We start from the raw sequence: 15,372 nt of genomic DNA on the forward strand, positions 1-15,372 counted from the left end.
GTTTGCCCAATCAGTTTACATGTGTTTTGCGCACTTGGAAAAGGCATTCGACTGTGTCCCTTGGGGAATCCTGTGGTGGGTGCTCCGGGAGTATGGGGTACCGGACCCTCTGATAAGAGCTGTTCGGTCCTTGTACAACTGATGTCAGAGCTTGGTCCGCATTGCCGGCAGTAAGTCGAACCTGTTCCCAGTGGGAGTTGCACTCCGCCAGGGCTGCCCTTTGTCACCGATTCTGTTCATAACTTTTATGGACAGAATTTCTAGGCGCAGCCAGGGTGTTGAGGGGGTCCGGTTTGGTGGGCTCAGGATTGGGTCACTGCTTTTTGCAGATGATGTTGATCTGTTTGCTTCATCAGGCCGTGATCTCCAGCTCTCTCTGAATCGGTTCGCAGCTGAGTGTGAAGCGGCTGGGATGGGAATCAGCACCTCCAAATCCGAGACCATGGTCCTCAGCCAGAAATGGGTTGAGTGCCCACTCTCGGGGTTGGGGGAGAGATCCTGCCCCAAGTGGAGGAGTTCAAGTATCTCGGGGTCTTATTCACGAGTGAGGGAAGAATGGAGCGTGAGATCGACAGGCGGATCGGTGCGGCGTCCACAGTGATGCGGGCTCTGCATCGGTCTGTTGTGGTAAAAAAGGAGCTGAGCCGTAAGGCAAAGCTCACAATTTACCAGTCGATCTACATTCCTACCCTCACCTATGGTCATGAGCTATGGGTAGTGACCAAAAGAACGAGATTGCGAATACAAGCGGCTGAAATGAGTTTCCTCTGCAGGGTGTCTGGGCTTTCCCTTAAAGATAGGGCGAGAAGCTCAGTCATCCAAGAGAGGCTCAGAGTAGAGCCACTGCTCCTCCACATCAAGAGGAGTTAGATGAGGTGGCTCGGGCATCTGATCAGAATGCCTCCTGGACGCCTCTCTGGTGAGGTGTTCCGGGCACGTCCAACCGGGAGGAGGCCCTGGGGAAGACCCAGGACACGCTGGAGGGACTATGTCTCCCGGCTGGCCTGGGAATACCTTGGGATTCTCCCGGAAGAGCTAGAAGAAGTGGCCGGGGAAAGGGAAGTCTGGGTCTCTCTGCTCAAGCTGCTGTCCCTGCGACCCGACCTCGGATAAACGTAAGAGGATGGATGGATGGATGGAGTATGTCTGCAATATCAGCAACTATAATTTGGTACCAGTATAAGTGAGTGTTTTGGGATCCTGAACCAGACAACATGATTATAAAATGCATGGATTTGTAATTATAGTACAAGACTGACAGTTTAGGGAGCAGTAATTAGAACTTCTGACTGGCAGCTAAACAGAACTGTAATACCATTCATCCTGTAGTCAGTCTCAACTTGCATAGTGTCCAGTTATTCTGCTGTCTTCCCACAGTTCAGTTTTCTTGAGCCATACAAGTACAGTGGCACACTGTAAAATTGTACTTTCCTCCATATTGTGGAAAGCAAAAATTATAATGTATTTTGCATGACTATGTATACAAAATAACCTAGAGAAATGTTTTTCTACCAGCACAGTGGTATGTTGTGAGAGCTCCTCAGGTGTGCAGTGGAAATAATAGTGTAGTGCACCTGGGTCTCAACCTGAGAGGGACAAGCTCCTGAGGTGGTCAAGACATGTCAGAGGAGGACAGAAGTAACTGGAGAAGCTGGCATAAAAGTAGCCTGCATGTAGTAAAAATAAAAATATACCTATCACATTCCTCTTCATATGTTATTCAAAGTATATGTGGAACACTCTGTTCATTTAAACCAAACAAAAAATATGCATACAGATGCACACTTAGGAAATTGACAAAAGCCACCCACTCTCAAAAAAGAAATCAAACCAAAAGAAACCCTGAGAAAAACAGGTTACATTACAACAGCCTTCTTTCTTCTGAGGCCTCAGGCTGTCACTTCAGTTTATTTACATTTCCTCATGTCTGAAGTGAGAGGTTGAAAAAGAGTTCAAAAGGAAGCATGGCAGCTGTTTATAATTTTTACATGCTGTAGGGGTCAGCAGAAGTACTTGAAATTAAGAATTAAATATATAAATAAAAAAACAGCAGCTTGCAGTTGTTAGGAAATGCTGGACAGACAGGTGCAGGATGAAAATCCCAAGTGCTACTCAGAGGGGAACAACTGTCCATAAGAGCACTATCTGACAACTTTTTCTCTGACAGTAAAAACATTGTCTAAATTTCATTTTAACACAATAAGCTAGATAAACATGAGATTCAATCATATATAAAATACTGATCAAGAATATATGAGAAAAAAATGACTCCAAACTGACACGGGTGAAAAAATTTCACTCATGAGAAAAGGGACATGGCTTAGAAAAGGGTGGTGGGTATTTAATAAGTAAAGTGACAGAGGTGTCACTTTGTATGAAGTTTGAATGTTATCCCCATGTACTGCATGTGTAGAATTCTTTCCTGTCTCAGATGTACTGCACCTTCTACATCCCAAAGACATGCAGGTTAGGTTAACTAGCTGATCCACATCAACTCTATTGAAGTGACTGTGTGTGAGTGTGTGCTGTGATGGACCAGTGCCCAGACCATGATCATTCCCTTCCTCATAGCCAGTGCTCCTGGGATAAGCTCTGGTTCACAGTAAATTAAATCATTTGAGAAAACTGATGGACAAGGGAGTATGTGTTTACTCCAGCTTCCAGAGTTGGGTCTACTCTGCATCTCATGCTGCAAATAAAGGCTCCAGATCCCTAACACAGAGTAAAGTGAGTAATGGATGGAAGACTGGGTGAATATATACTTTCTTAAGTTAAGTAATTCTCTTTTGGGCTCAGAGTACAAGCTGTATTAAATATAGCACAAACACAATGAGTTTTGTATTTTGCATGGTCTTAAAACTTCATACAACTTCTGATGGAAGTTTTAACAACTAATTTGCAATACATTTAATGTTTTCTGATTGTACCAAATATTTCTCAAACATTATTCATTACAGCAATAGATTTACAATCCATCTAACAAAATTCTATTTTTATAGTAGCTTCTTGTTCTTTTATAGTATAAATATGAAAAGCACATTTTATAATAAAAATGTGACTCTTATTTGGCACAAAATGCATTTAACAAATAGAAAAAAAAATATTTCAGTAAAAAAGTGTATGTTTTGTGGTTAATAAAATGACGATACATTCCAATTTTACAAAGTCAATACAATGTTTCTGTACTGTGACATATCAAACAAGACTCTTAGCTGAATATTTGTAACAACCTAATTTAACAATCTTTCAACTTATACAGTGCTGACATGCTGCTCTAGGAACTTGGTTTTCATTATTAGCTCAGTGAAATCATGTGGAGTTTATATATGCTTCCCATGGATACTCCAAACAGGTGTGTGTTATGTAAAACTAGGGGACTCTGCCCCGTGCTTGCCAACCCCTGGGGGGCGCTATGTACCACCCACTTCTAGTCTCTGCCACTCACGTATGTGGATTTCAATTTCACCCCCTCATTGGGAAGAAACACTACTTTTCCCTGATGGCAACACAAATTAAGACGATCTATAAGTCTCCGAGTTTAAAGCCGAACAATATCTAAATACTTCTGTCATATTACCTATGTCCATATATTCAATCTCTTTTCGCTGTTCCGTTATTTCACTGAGTAATAATTTGTTTGTTAGTGATAATGCGATCTTTACTATCAGTTTTTTGAGACTTTCAAATTTTAGTACTGTACTTTCACAATCTGTAACGTGCTCTGCATGTGTATCGGGCCAACGTTTTTGAAGCTCTTTACAACATTCTACTTTGTCTTCTACTCTTGTCTTATATTTATGTCCCTGCCTGGAACTGAGAGCGCAGGAACTGTGTCTGACAATAGCATTCACACAAAGAGAAGTGACTGGACGGCGGGCACGGTTGTAAATGTTTGAGAGGAGGGTGGGACTAGTCTAAAAAGTCTAGTCTCATGGGACCTGAAATTATCTCTCGTGGGAGTTGAAATTATCTCTGAGAAATTTTTGTCTCAGGATTTCCTTTTATAATAGAGAGATGTAAACTGGTTTTCTACGAATGCTCTTGTTTGCCTCCCACGTCTCAAAGACATGCCGGGTAGTCTGATTGGTGACTCTAAACTGGTTCTTTATGGCTAAATGTGGGTGTGTGCGGGCATGCCCTCTGTTACACACATGCACTTAGGAAACAACCAACAAGCCCTAAGGTGAGTGATCTACCATGAGATGAAGGGTTGAATATTAGTGAATCTAGTATTAACGTCTCTCTCTCTCTCTCTCTCTTTTACCAGACCCAAAGAAGACAAATAATAATTGTACACACTTACCTCCACCACTTTCAGATTCTCAAAATGGCCACTCCACATCAGTCCTGTTTCGGGCTCCAAAAGATGACATCACTTCCAGTCCCGACATGATGATGTCACTTCCAGCTCCTGCTCGATGATGCCACTTCTGGTGATGCCATGATGACATCACTTCCGACGTACAGGTTTCAGGTCATTTCCTGCCATATCACATCCTGTCGCCATTTTCTGTATAAATATCTTCATCTCAGTGCTGTATGTTGTCAAATGCTTTGGTTTTTTGATCCGTTCTCATTCAACTTTCGTCAAGTTCGACAGACATTACACGGGGCGATTTCCCCAACTCTTTTTGACGTGTCTGAGTCAAATTTATCGTATTACACCTTTCAATAGACTGGCACCTCATTAAGAGACAGTTTGTGCCTTATGCCTGTTGCAACTGAGATATTCTGAGTGACTGCTGGTATGCCCTACAATAGACTGACATCCCATATGGGGCTCATTTGTACTGTGCACCTGATACTACTAGAATAGGGTCGAGCTCTGATAAAGGAGATTCATTCCCAAAATAAATGTTTAATCGTATGGGTTTATTTTTATTAATCTGGGTTTTGATGAGGAGGCCCCTGGCCTTTTGGTTTGTGCTGCTCTCAGCTGCTATTTTAGCTGCCTTGGTGACTTTCTGAGAAGACCCTGCACATTTTCTTTCTTTGTCCATGTGGATTTACCCCTAAACACTATGACAGTCATTAGTCTTGTTCCTACTTTGTGCCCAATGCTGCTGCTCCACCCCACTCATAACACTGTATTAAAGATAGCAGATCTGAAAAATGAGTAGGTGGAAGTAATCAAAATACCTCAGAACATCTGGCTGCTCCAGGACTCATCATTGTGCCTTACATGATTGACAAGCCTGATCATCTCACATAATGCAATGAATAATTTACTCCCCTATAACAATTTGCCAGTTTACATTATACTAACTAAAATTCATGTTTATACAGTCAGATTGCAAGATTTCAGGATTGGATATGCATTTTAGGTTCCAAGTGTTTGAAATCAAGACTATAAGGAAATATTGTTTATTATGGTTCCTTCTTTTGGAATGAACTTAAAACAAAGCTAAGGATTAAGACAATTAGCATTTGTCTTATTTTAAACAAAAACTGAAAATCATTTTGTCCTGCTGTTAAATTATGTTTGAAAGGAAGCATTTTGTGTGTTTCAGTTACACTGGAGTTGTGTCATAATAATCTGAATATTTTGTTTATCTCATATTGCTGCTTTTAAATTTTTACCTCTTTACATGCCTTCAAGGCATATTTATATGAAAAAGATGGCATGGTGGGTAGCCTATAAAACCTGCAGAATTGGAGGAATGCCAGTGCAGGTGCAATCTGTGTGTAGCTTGTATATCCATCTTACGTCTGAGTGAATTTTCCCACTGGACACTATGGTTTTCCTCACACCTACCAATATCATGTGTGTCAGGCTGACTGGTGATTCCAAATTGCCCCCATATGATAGTGGGCATGAATAGGCATTGCAATGTACTAGTACCCAATCCAGGATTTTTCTCTATCCTACTTGCAAAGCTCTGGCTACCCACAACCATAAGGTAAGCTAAGCGGGACTGAAAAATAAATCAATGTTTTAACAACAGGTGAGTCCTAATGTGCCCTATGACTGGCTGGACTGGATCTTTATTGAAAGTTTGTTGCAGCTCTTGAAAGGTAAGTACACATATCCTAGTATCAATCAAAGGGTTAATTATACCGAAACTTCAAAAAAAAAAAAAAAGCTTAGTCAGGTTAAACAGGTGAGCTGAAAAAGATACGTTCCCACAGTCAGGCAAAAGGATTTTGTAAAAACAAATCTGATGAGCTGGAGATAAGTGGCATGCCATAAATTTGTGAAAAAAAGGTCTGCGTACTTGACTCCTGGAACCAGCCTGGGCGCTTGTTGTTTTTTTTTTTTTGTTTTTTTTTTATTCATTAACTGCAGTGGTCGGGCTAGGCCCTAGGTTAAAGATAAAGACTGGCACCAAGCCAAGGGGAGGAGTTTTCCCACAATGTTTGCTGGCCTTTCTCACAGGTGAGGATTGGTCAGAGACTCGATTACAATGATGACATGAAAATCCAGGCAGGTGTCTGAAAGCCTTAGGATAAACACACAGGTGCACCACAATTAGGGTCACATAGTTTTTTTTTTTTACTTCTCAACATCACAATTCTCTCCTTTGTCCTCCCTTTCTTTAACCATTTCAGTGAAGACTGTTCTAAACACAAGATACAATTATTAGATGCACGCAGGTTTTTCTTACTGTTTTTATTGTAAGACACACAAATCCGGTTTTGGCAGTGAACAAAGGAAAGCAAGTGATGGAATTGTGAGGATCTGTAATGCAGACCTCTTTAATGAAGAAACATTACACAAGTAACCATTATTTTTTTAAGCCTACTTAATCTAATTATGGGGTGGCCAAAGACTCAGTTCTATCAGAGCAACGTTAAGTTACACTTACTGGACCAGATACTAGGTAAAATTCACATTTTGATATGTAAAATTTAAATTAATATATTCTTGTACAATGTTAATTTTAAATTAATATAACATAATATGGGGGTCACGGTGGTGTAGTGGGTAGTGCTGCTGCCTCGCAGTTAGGAGACCAGGGTTTGCTTCCCAGGTCCTACCTGTGTGGAGTTTGCATGTTCTCCCCATGTCTGCGTGGGTTTCCTCCGGGTACTCCAGTTTCCTCCCACAGTCCAAAGACATGCAGGTTAGGTGCACTGGTGATTCTAAGTTGTGCTTGGTGTGTGAGTGTGTGTGCCTTGAGGTGGGCTGGCACCCTGCATGGGGTTTGTTTCCTTCCTTGCGCTCTGTTTTGGTTGGGATTGGCTCCAGCAGACCCTCGTGACCCTGTAGTTAGGATATAGCGGGTTGGATAATGGATGGATGGATAACATAATATTTTCAACCTGGCTTAGTTAATTTAGGATAGTGGAGGGCCATAGCCTATCTTGGCAACATTCAGCATGAAGCAGGAAAAAGATCTGGACAGGATACTAGTCTATTGCAGGCCCCACTCATGCAAACAGCTATACTGAGTTCAATTTGGAATCACCAATTAACCTTACCCACTCGTTTTTGGATTGGGAGGAAAACCAATGCACACAAACACCACACAGACCATGAAGCAGACTAGATATTCACATCCTGGACACTAAATCCATGAGGCAGCAGTGTTAACCACTGCACAAATGAAATTAACCTAATTAATACATTACATAATTCAATAATAATACAGCGTATATAATGCAAATTAACATAGTATTTTATGATAAACATTTTTTAAATGATTATTAAAAAGCATATTACACACAGTTTTTACGGTTATCTCACTGCTGTTAATATACAGTATATAGCATATAATGCTGAAAAACTGCATTCTCAATTTATGATTAATAAATAGGACTCAGAACTCGAACTGAACCCAGGCCCCTGAATGATGAGGCATTACTATGCTCTTTTTGGACGCGAGTACCTTAAAACTGTTGTACAGTGTTTCGTATTTGTGAGTTTAATATTTTCGATTAAAAATTATGCAGAATCTCCAATTAACATGATGCATGTAACATAAACATATTGCTGTTGTCATTTTTGCATACAGATAACAAGGAAGTCCACAAATTTTCTAGTTCTGCATGTACCTAGCTTAGAGACACAGTAGCTAGCTTAGAATGAGACAGTGGGTTGGAGGCAGGTGTTTGAACAAGTAAACTTGTGGGTTCCTCATCCACTACACTGTGCTACCTAGCTTGTGCTTTTTTATAATTAAGGAAAACAGTAATGGTATTTATTCATATCACAAATTACTTTTCCTATCTACCTTAAAACCTCAGAAACTGACTATAAGCCCATTTCACAATTACTACTCCCTTGGCATACTCAAATGATGGCAATTTTTATGTTTCTTCAACTAAGGCTGTATGCTCCTTAACCTACACTGGACCTGACACAAACTTGGACTCAGCAATGGAGACACATAGGAAATTTCTACACTTCAGCTGCCTTAATAACAGTGTGTTATAGTAGTAAAAATTAGCACATAGTTTTTCTTTGCCAAGCAGACAATGAGAGCCTTATGAGATGAGAACAGCCTCCTTTTAGGAGGGTTTGCAGCCTGTCAGGCACGCAGGCCACCGTCTCAGCCGCACGCAGAGCAAGTACTGGGAGGGAGAGCAAGCATATCTTTATCTCGCCACCCCTCCCTGCCCAGATACTGTCTGCATGCTGACTGAAGCTGTCATTATCAGCCTCACAAATCTCTGGCACTGGCTTTATTGACTCTCCGCCTGAGGGGCAGCAAGCCTTCAAAAGGTTGAGGAGAGCAGAGCTTTCCCACGCCTGGGACATGCTGCCTGGCTCTCCCAACACATTCCACGGCTGCCAGCCCTCTGTAAATGTTTGGACAGCCTTGAACAAATAACACACCTTTAAAGGGCCCAGCGCTGTCCCTAACGGGTTCCATACATGTGGAAAATATATACATAAAATACACAAAATGGCAAAAATGTCTGAGATGCATTTGAGCTGAACAAAAGACTTTACTACTATGTTCTCTGAGCTTTTTGAAGGCATCTCCGTACAGTACATGAAATATATGTCATTATATTCAGTTCAATTCACACTTGTATCCTGTGTGTGAAGAAGCCATATACTGTACAGTATATGCCTAAAGCGTGTGTGTGTCATTGTATATAGGGTGTGATGGTAGCGGTGTTAGGGTTGATAGTGCTGCTGTTTTACCACTCTTGGAACCTGAGTTCAAATTCCAGCCCTGTCACTTTCCACACTGCACTCTGCATATGTGATAATATTACTGCTACTATTACTACTTGTACCATCTGTGCAGCATACACAATCTCACCATGTCCTCCTGCACTTCTTTCAGGCATTTTCATTTCCAAAGACATTTATATTCTAAAACCCATCAAGTGTAGATTGGTTCTTCGGCGAATGTGGGCATGCTGTGCACCTCTAGAAGCTTGAACAGGCTCTAGAACCCAACAACCTTGAAACACTGTATTCAGAAAAGGGATGGAACTTCCACCCACCCTACTCATTAGAGTGATAGAAGGGTCTGTGCCTGACAAATGGATGCAAAGCAGTAGTCAAGTCTGGATGGGATGTTTGTACATTGTAGAGTACCATAATACACTTATAGTATATTAAAAATTACAACTAATTTATCAAAATAATTATAAAAAGGGGGTTGGAAAAATGTTCAGTGCTGCTGCCTCACTGCTCTGTAGTCTTGGGATGGAAAACTATATGCAAGAATATCTCTGCATTGAGTTTGCACATTCTCCCCAGATTTGTGTGTATTTTGTTCTTACAAGGAGAAATAAACATGTTAGGTGAATTGGCTACTCTAAATTGGCCTTGTAAGAGTAAGTATGCGTGTGTGAAAGTGCTCCGTGATGCACTGGTACCTGTCCAGGGTTCATTTCTACCGTGAACGCAGTGATGTTACAGTTCTGAACTGGATAAGCAGGTTAGAAAATCCATGACTGCATGGCCATAAATAAATGAATTTTATTAGCAAGTATCATCTGATAACAATTGCGCTTAGGTTTACTGTAGCAGAACAACTGTTATCAATAAAGAAAACTTGATGTTACTTTGTTCAGATCATGTCAGAAAATTGACTCAACAATGTTAATAATCGACTTGGAAGCATTTTAGGACATTCAAACCTGTTAGTACCACCCAAAACAGCAAAATGCAGAATGATCATAAATTTTTTGATCCTTGCCTGAAAAAACAAAAAAAAACCTCCTATTAAATCAAAAATCTCCTATTAAATATGCATTTTATTTTCAGCAGAATTTACTTGTGATCAACACATATTTATTCACACAATGCTTGGATTTGCCATGACAGTTTCCACAGATTAGCTAGTCAACTACTTGAAAACCAGCAGATTAACTGCTTACAGTATATAGAATTGCAGACACCAGTTAACCTGCTAGACACTGACTGAAGAGTAATTATCGTTTTTCTCCTTTACCCTAATATTTGATATCAGTTCAGTGACACTCAAAGCAGAGTATGTTGAAATAAAGGCTTGATGTGACACCGATATCTCTTCAGGTCTTGAACTTATCTTTCTGGTTACTGTGTAAAGTAAAATAAATGCAGCAAATGTAAGCTGGTAATAGTTATATTATGATACCATCGTGACATCACTCTCCTGTACAGAATATATTGTCATTTTCCATTCATAAACCCAATTAATGTACGGTTTTACTTTTAAAATGATCTGCTTTCTAGCATGGGCAGCACATAGTAATCCAATGAGACTGCTACAGTCCAGTGACCTGTTAAATAGAATAGACAGCTAGAATCAGTAAGGCGAGGAGCCCTGCGAATAGGCATAGAATTTCAGGGATGCAGGGAGACCAGCTGCAGCCATGGGTCAAACACTTTAGCTAGTTCTCCTGGTAAACTGATCAGTATAACAGATGGCTACTCAACAGACCAGCCAAATACTTCTATTATTATTATGCAAGTTCTGCTTACTTGCGTCGCAATTCCCATTTTCACACAGAACCAAAGCCTCCAGAAAGTTTAACTTTACAAAAACAGTATGACTAGAAACATAGTGGCAAAGAACCAGAGGTTTATGGACCTCCAGACACCTCTCATGACAAATAAAACCTTTAAGAGATGATCCATTATATTTTGGTTAGTCCTTTTCATTGCACTCACAAACAGGACTCATCTTGCTAGGTTTCTCTCTTTTAAGACAATTCAGGTTGTATGTGAAAGCAGCTGCCACAAACCTCTTACATTGATATCGAGCATGATGTCAATGAATTCTATTGAACCCTGGATGCCTAAGGAAGAGCTCTCATTTTGAAGAGTTACTGCTAATTGTGCTGTGTTGTTGTGAACTGAGAATCTACCCTGCTTATCCCATCCTTGCACAGAGTGTGAAACTGCAATCATGCAAAAGGGGTCCAGTCTTAAGTTTCATAAGTACCACAGAACGGAACAGCTACATAATATATATAATTTGTTTATATAAGTAAATGTAAATTATGCTTTCATCTAAAATGAAATAATAAGTAAACTGTGCAATTATTTCCATATTTGTACAACTGAGTGCTTTGAGATACTGTATAACTTTGTGGTAAAGAATGAATCAACAATCATGAGCTATCTATAGCTTAGGTATATACAGTACATACTTTTAATCAAAGATTTAATGTTAATTGCTCTGCATTGCTCTAAACTAGTCTGAGAATATGTTTAACAACCCCCACTATTTTCTAGAAGATAAGCCTTCAGACAATTGTTTTTTGTTGAAACAACATGAATAAATATTGCCTGTCAAAATGAATGAATAATTATATCAATTAAGCTAATTAAGTGTTTAACGTTACAAAGAAAACAACCAGCTGACCTGGCCTTTAAGATCTGAAGGTCCACCCATGCAGTAGGAGTTCAACAAGCAGGTAGCTAATCTGAAGTTGAGCTTTATGCAGAATATGAAATCTACAGAGATGTAGCTGCTCAAGCCTCAAAGGATTCAGAACTTTCAGAACACCTAGGAGAGGTATGACAAAAGAGGCAAGTGAGAAATGGCACAAGCTGCTTTGGAGTGCTGAAAGGACCCATTAGTCCTTACAGTAGTTGAGAATGGAAATGCTGAATAATTTCTGTTTGAGAAAAAGAAGACATGAAAGTCATTTTTAAAATGATAAAGTAAGGTAACAGTTCATGCAACACCATACAAAACTGTAAAAATACACTGTACAACAGCTGGAAACTGGAGAAAAAATATTTAATAGAGATGCTAGCCAGTTATGCAGCATGTATACATGTGTAACACAGTTCAAATTAAATGAGTCTGCTACAAAAAAGAGACTTCCACGCAATCAGTGCCAGGTTAGTCACTTGCGAAGACTTGAGCTTTCTTTTGCCTCAACTGGTTAAGGTAGCTGCTTTCATTAAATTGCATAGGAAAGTGGACCCGAGTTTCTGTCCAGGGAGCATAGTGTGGACATATTGTGAAAGCAGCACTGTGCAAAGGAAAAGGAACCTGTTTGCATATATTTATTCACTGCCTTACAATACCAATTCAGGTACTCTTTATTTCACTTTACAGTTACTACTTTATAGCTGTAATGCAGTACCGCTTTAACAAGAAAATACAGCATTGTATCTCACTAACAAGAGCATAGCGACTGAACTGGGGCTAAGATTGTTATGCTACATGCTTTTGATTTTATGGTCCAGATGTACTAGATTGTGCTATCTGACAATTAAATATTCAAACTAAAGTTTCTAAATGGCAGTCCATACACAAAATGGGCCACTTACAGTCGTAAAATAAAGATGAACAAGTTGATCTCCTTGCCATTCTATTAACAGGTACTCTAGGTTAAAAAATAATAACAAAATAGATACAGCATAGTACTAATAACAATTGGTATAGTTTTAAGAAATGTTTGTAGGGCATTGTGTCAAGCAGCTTTTGGGTAATGCTATCACAGATTATGCACCATTATTAAAATATGGAATTTACTTTCTCAGATAATGGTTATATTCTGAAACTTTTCAACCGGAGTTCTATTTAAAGTTAGAGATTTTATTCAGTGATGTTCTAGTACAGTAATCTTTCTATAGCAAATGTGGTTGTAAACGTTTTCTTTACCTAAACTTGGCTGACTTTACCAAGTAATTTTGTAGGCACTTATTGAACTTCATACACCATATTTTAACACTTTTGGTGTCTTGGCCCATGAAATATTTTTGTATGTTTCTTTGCTAGGCTATTATGCTATACTATTGCACACAAAATATATACTCTGACCCTGTACAGAGTTGAGTTCTGTCTGCTGCTACTTAGTTGAACCTCTGGCAATTTGCAGCCGTGAAGAGGATTATGAAGATCACAAAATGGAGGGGTGTATGGCTACATAAACTCTTGGCTTTGGAAACACATGTAAATTTTCAAATATACTGTAACCAGTAATAGCAAAACTGCAAATACACTTGACTTGAGCATTCCTCTTTCTCTGTACGTTTACCATTCGTTTGCTCTGAGGTTTGATGCTCTTGCTGCATCCTGATCAGCTCTTCTTTTGTTCACCCTAGCGACCTGCTTCTTCTCTTCTTTCGTTTCGATCTTTTCACGTTAAAACGGATTGTCAGTGTTTTGTTGCAATTACTTTGTGCGTTTTCTTTAATTTTTCACTTATGCTGGCACTCTCCTCAAGAATGATTTAAGATATGAAGAGTCAGGGGAAGTGACGGTGAAGGTGGTAGGGAAGAGAATGGCGCCCATAGGCATGCGCCGCACGGCCACCCTGCTGCCGAGAGTTGTTTTTACAATAAAATAAAATAAAAATAAAAAGAGGAGTAACCCTGGAAGTCAATAATCACCCCGAAAACGGATAGTAGGTGTCACGTAGTATATGTGTACTAAATTTCAGGTCAGTAGGTCAAACAGTTTGCAAGCTACAGGTGATTTAAAATCCTGGACAGACAAACGAACAGCCACGGTAGCGTATTATATAAGAAGATATGACTTACTTTTTTTTAACAAGTTTGGGAAGTATCACTAGTGCTATGTTTGACCGCTGGTAAATAAAACTGCAGTTAAAACGAATTTAATGAAAAAAATTATCAATTTTTATCAAAAACATTAGAATTTCTGGGTGTGTCCAGACTTTTGACTGGTAGTGTAGACGTACAAAGAATGAAAAGTGGATGTACATAGAAAGATATGGATTAGGGCTGTGAAAGGGAGAAAACTTTATCTTTAAAACATTGAACATATTTTAGCTTTAAAATATTGAACATACATAAAATCTGAGAAGCACCTTATTACTGGTGCTCTAGCTGAGATTTTCAATGTTTCCGCGTGCATTCACTTTCACCAACACCTTTAAAGTCCAAGCTGATACACAAGTTCATTAAGTGCTTCCTCCTAAAACAGGACTTGGATGTCTAGCAACCTCAACATAGAAAAACTAAGATTTAGGAAACTTATGGGGTTTTTATATCGCATATGCACTAACGCAGACGCACTTAAACACTCAGAGAATTAAACCCTACGTTTGTTTTTACTACTGGGCTTTCAATAGGCTCGTTTTCTTTTTAACTGTCAGCTTATAAATGAACTTCCGTCCTTTTTTTCCCTTTACAAAGACACACTGACACATCCATCTTTCACCATCCACCCACAAGCACAAATATAATACACCTAAAGTGGGAAAATCTAACCAGAATAGCCTGCCTGATGATACTCAACGCAGGTCAGAAGAAAGCTGAAGTGCGCGACGGAGCTTTCGTTGCCTGCCGACTTCTTTCCCTTCTCAGTTCCAGACTAACAAGAATCTGTCGGCTCTCCCAACGCTGGTTCCTGGAGTCCACGCCGACTCTTGAGCAGCTGCTCAGACAGCGAGCGAGAAAGAGAGAGAGAGAGAGCGCGAGAGAATAGCAAGCGAGGCGACACGCGACAAGCCGCCCGCGCGCTAGAAGCTTGACAGCGTGTGCCCCAGCGCGTGTCACTATTGTCAGGCTTCAGCGGCGAAAGGGAGGAAGGAGAAAGGGCGGGCTGTGGGAGGTGGAAAGGAAGACGACGTGCGCGCGTCTACTCTGAAGTAGCGCGCCCGCGCCCTGACCCGCTGTATGTTTGTGACTGTTAGCGGGAGCCCACGTCTCCTACAGTCTATCAGCTACTCGTTTTCAAACTGTTTATGTATGAGATTCGATTTGTCGCCAGACATGTTATCGAATCGTAAAGCCTACTGCGTTCATTTACTGAAATAGTGTGTATTTTCATCAGAGGCCCAATACCCAAACAAGTATGCGTGTAACGCGTAGAAGGAGGACCTTCAGAAAGGTAAACTCAATTGCACTTTTAAAACAGTTAGTTCATAAGGTAAAAACGCGCCTTTCTGCACGTCTTTCACGGCTAGTCGTTTATTCATTTTAAAGAAATTGGGTGGATATGAGCTCCTAAGTTGCACAATGCCTGAACAAACCTAAAAGGAAAGCCTGGTCCATCA

The 15,372-nt window shown here is 40.0% G+C and overlaps 1 protein-coding gene across 9 annotated transcripts in view; it reads right to left on the reverse strand.

Moving 5' to 3' along the window:
* Positions 1–14,876, reverse strand: part of LOC120530863 — a 92,241-nt gene extending 77,365 nt beyond the window's left edge. For 5 of the 9 annotated variants that reach the window (XR_005634026.1, XR_005634030.1, XR_005634024.1 and 2 more), the window contains exons 1-2: positions 14,585–14,876; positions 11,757–11,900 (exon numbers count right to left, since the gene is read on the reverse strand). The gene's annotated coding sequence lies outside the window, so the exon portion shown is untranslated. Of the gene's footprint in view, positions 1–4,303; positions 6,916–11,756; positions 11,901–14,584 lie in introns of those variants that run through there. The other 4 variants (XR_005634031.1, XR_005634027.1, XR_005634025.1 and 1 more) reach the window with 2 other exon arrangements.
* Between the last annotated feature and the right edge of the window lie 496 nt (positions 14,877–15,372).

This window comes from Polypterus senegalus, chromosome 6, assembly GCF_016835505.1.
Source record: "Polypterus senegalus isolate Bchr_013 chromosome 6, ASM1683550v1, whole genome shotgun sequence".
In the NCBI taxonomy this organism is placed as follows: Eukaryota; Metazoa; Chordata; class Cladistia; order Polypteriformes; family Polypteridae; genus Polypterus; species Polypterus senegalus.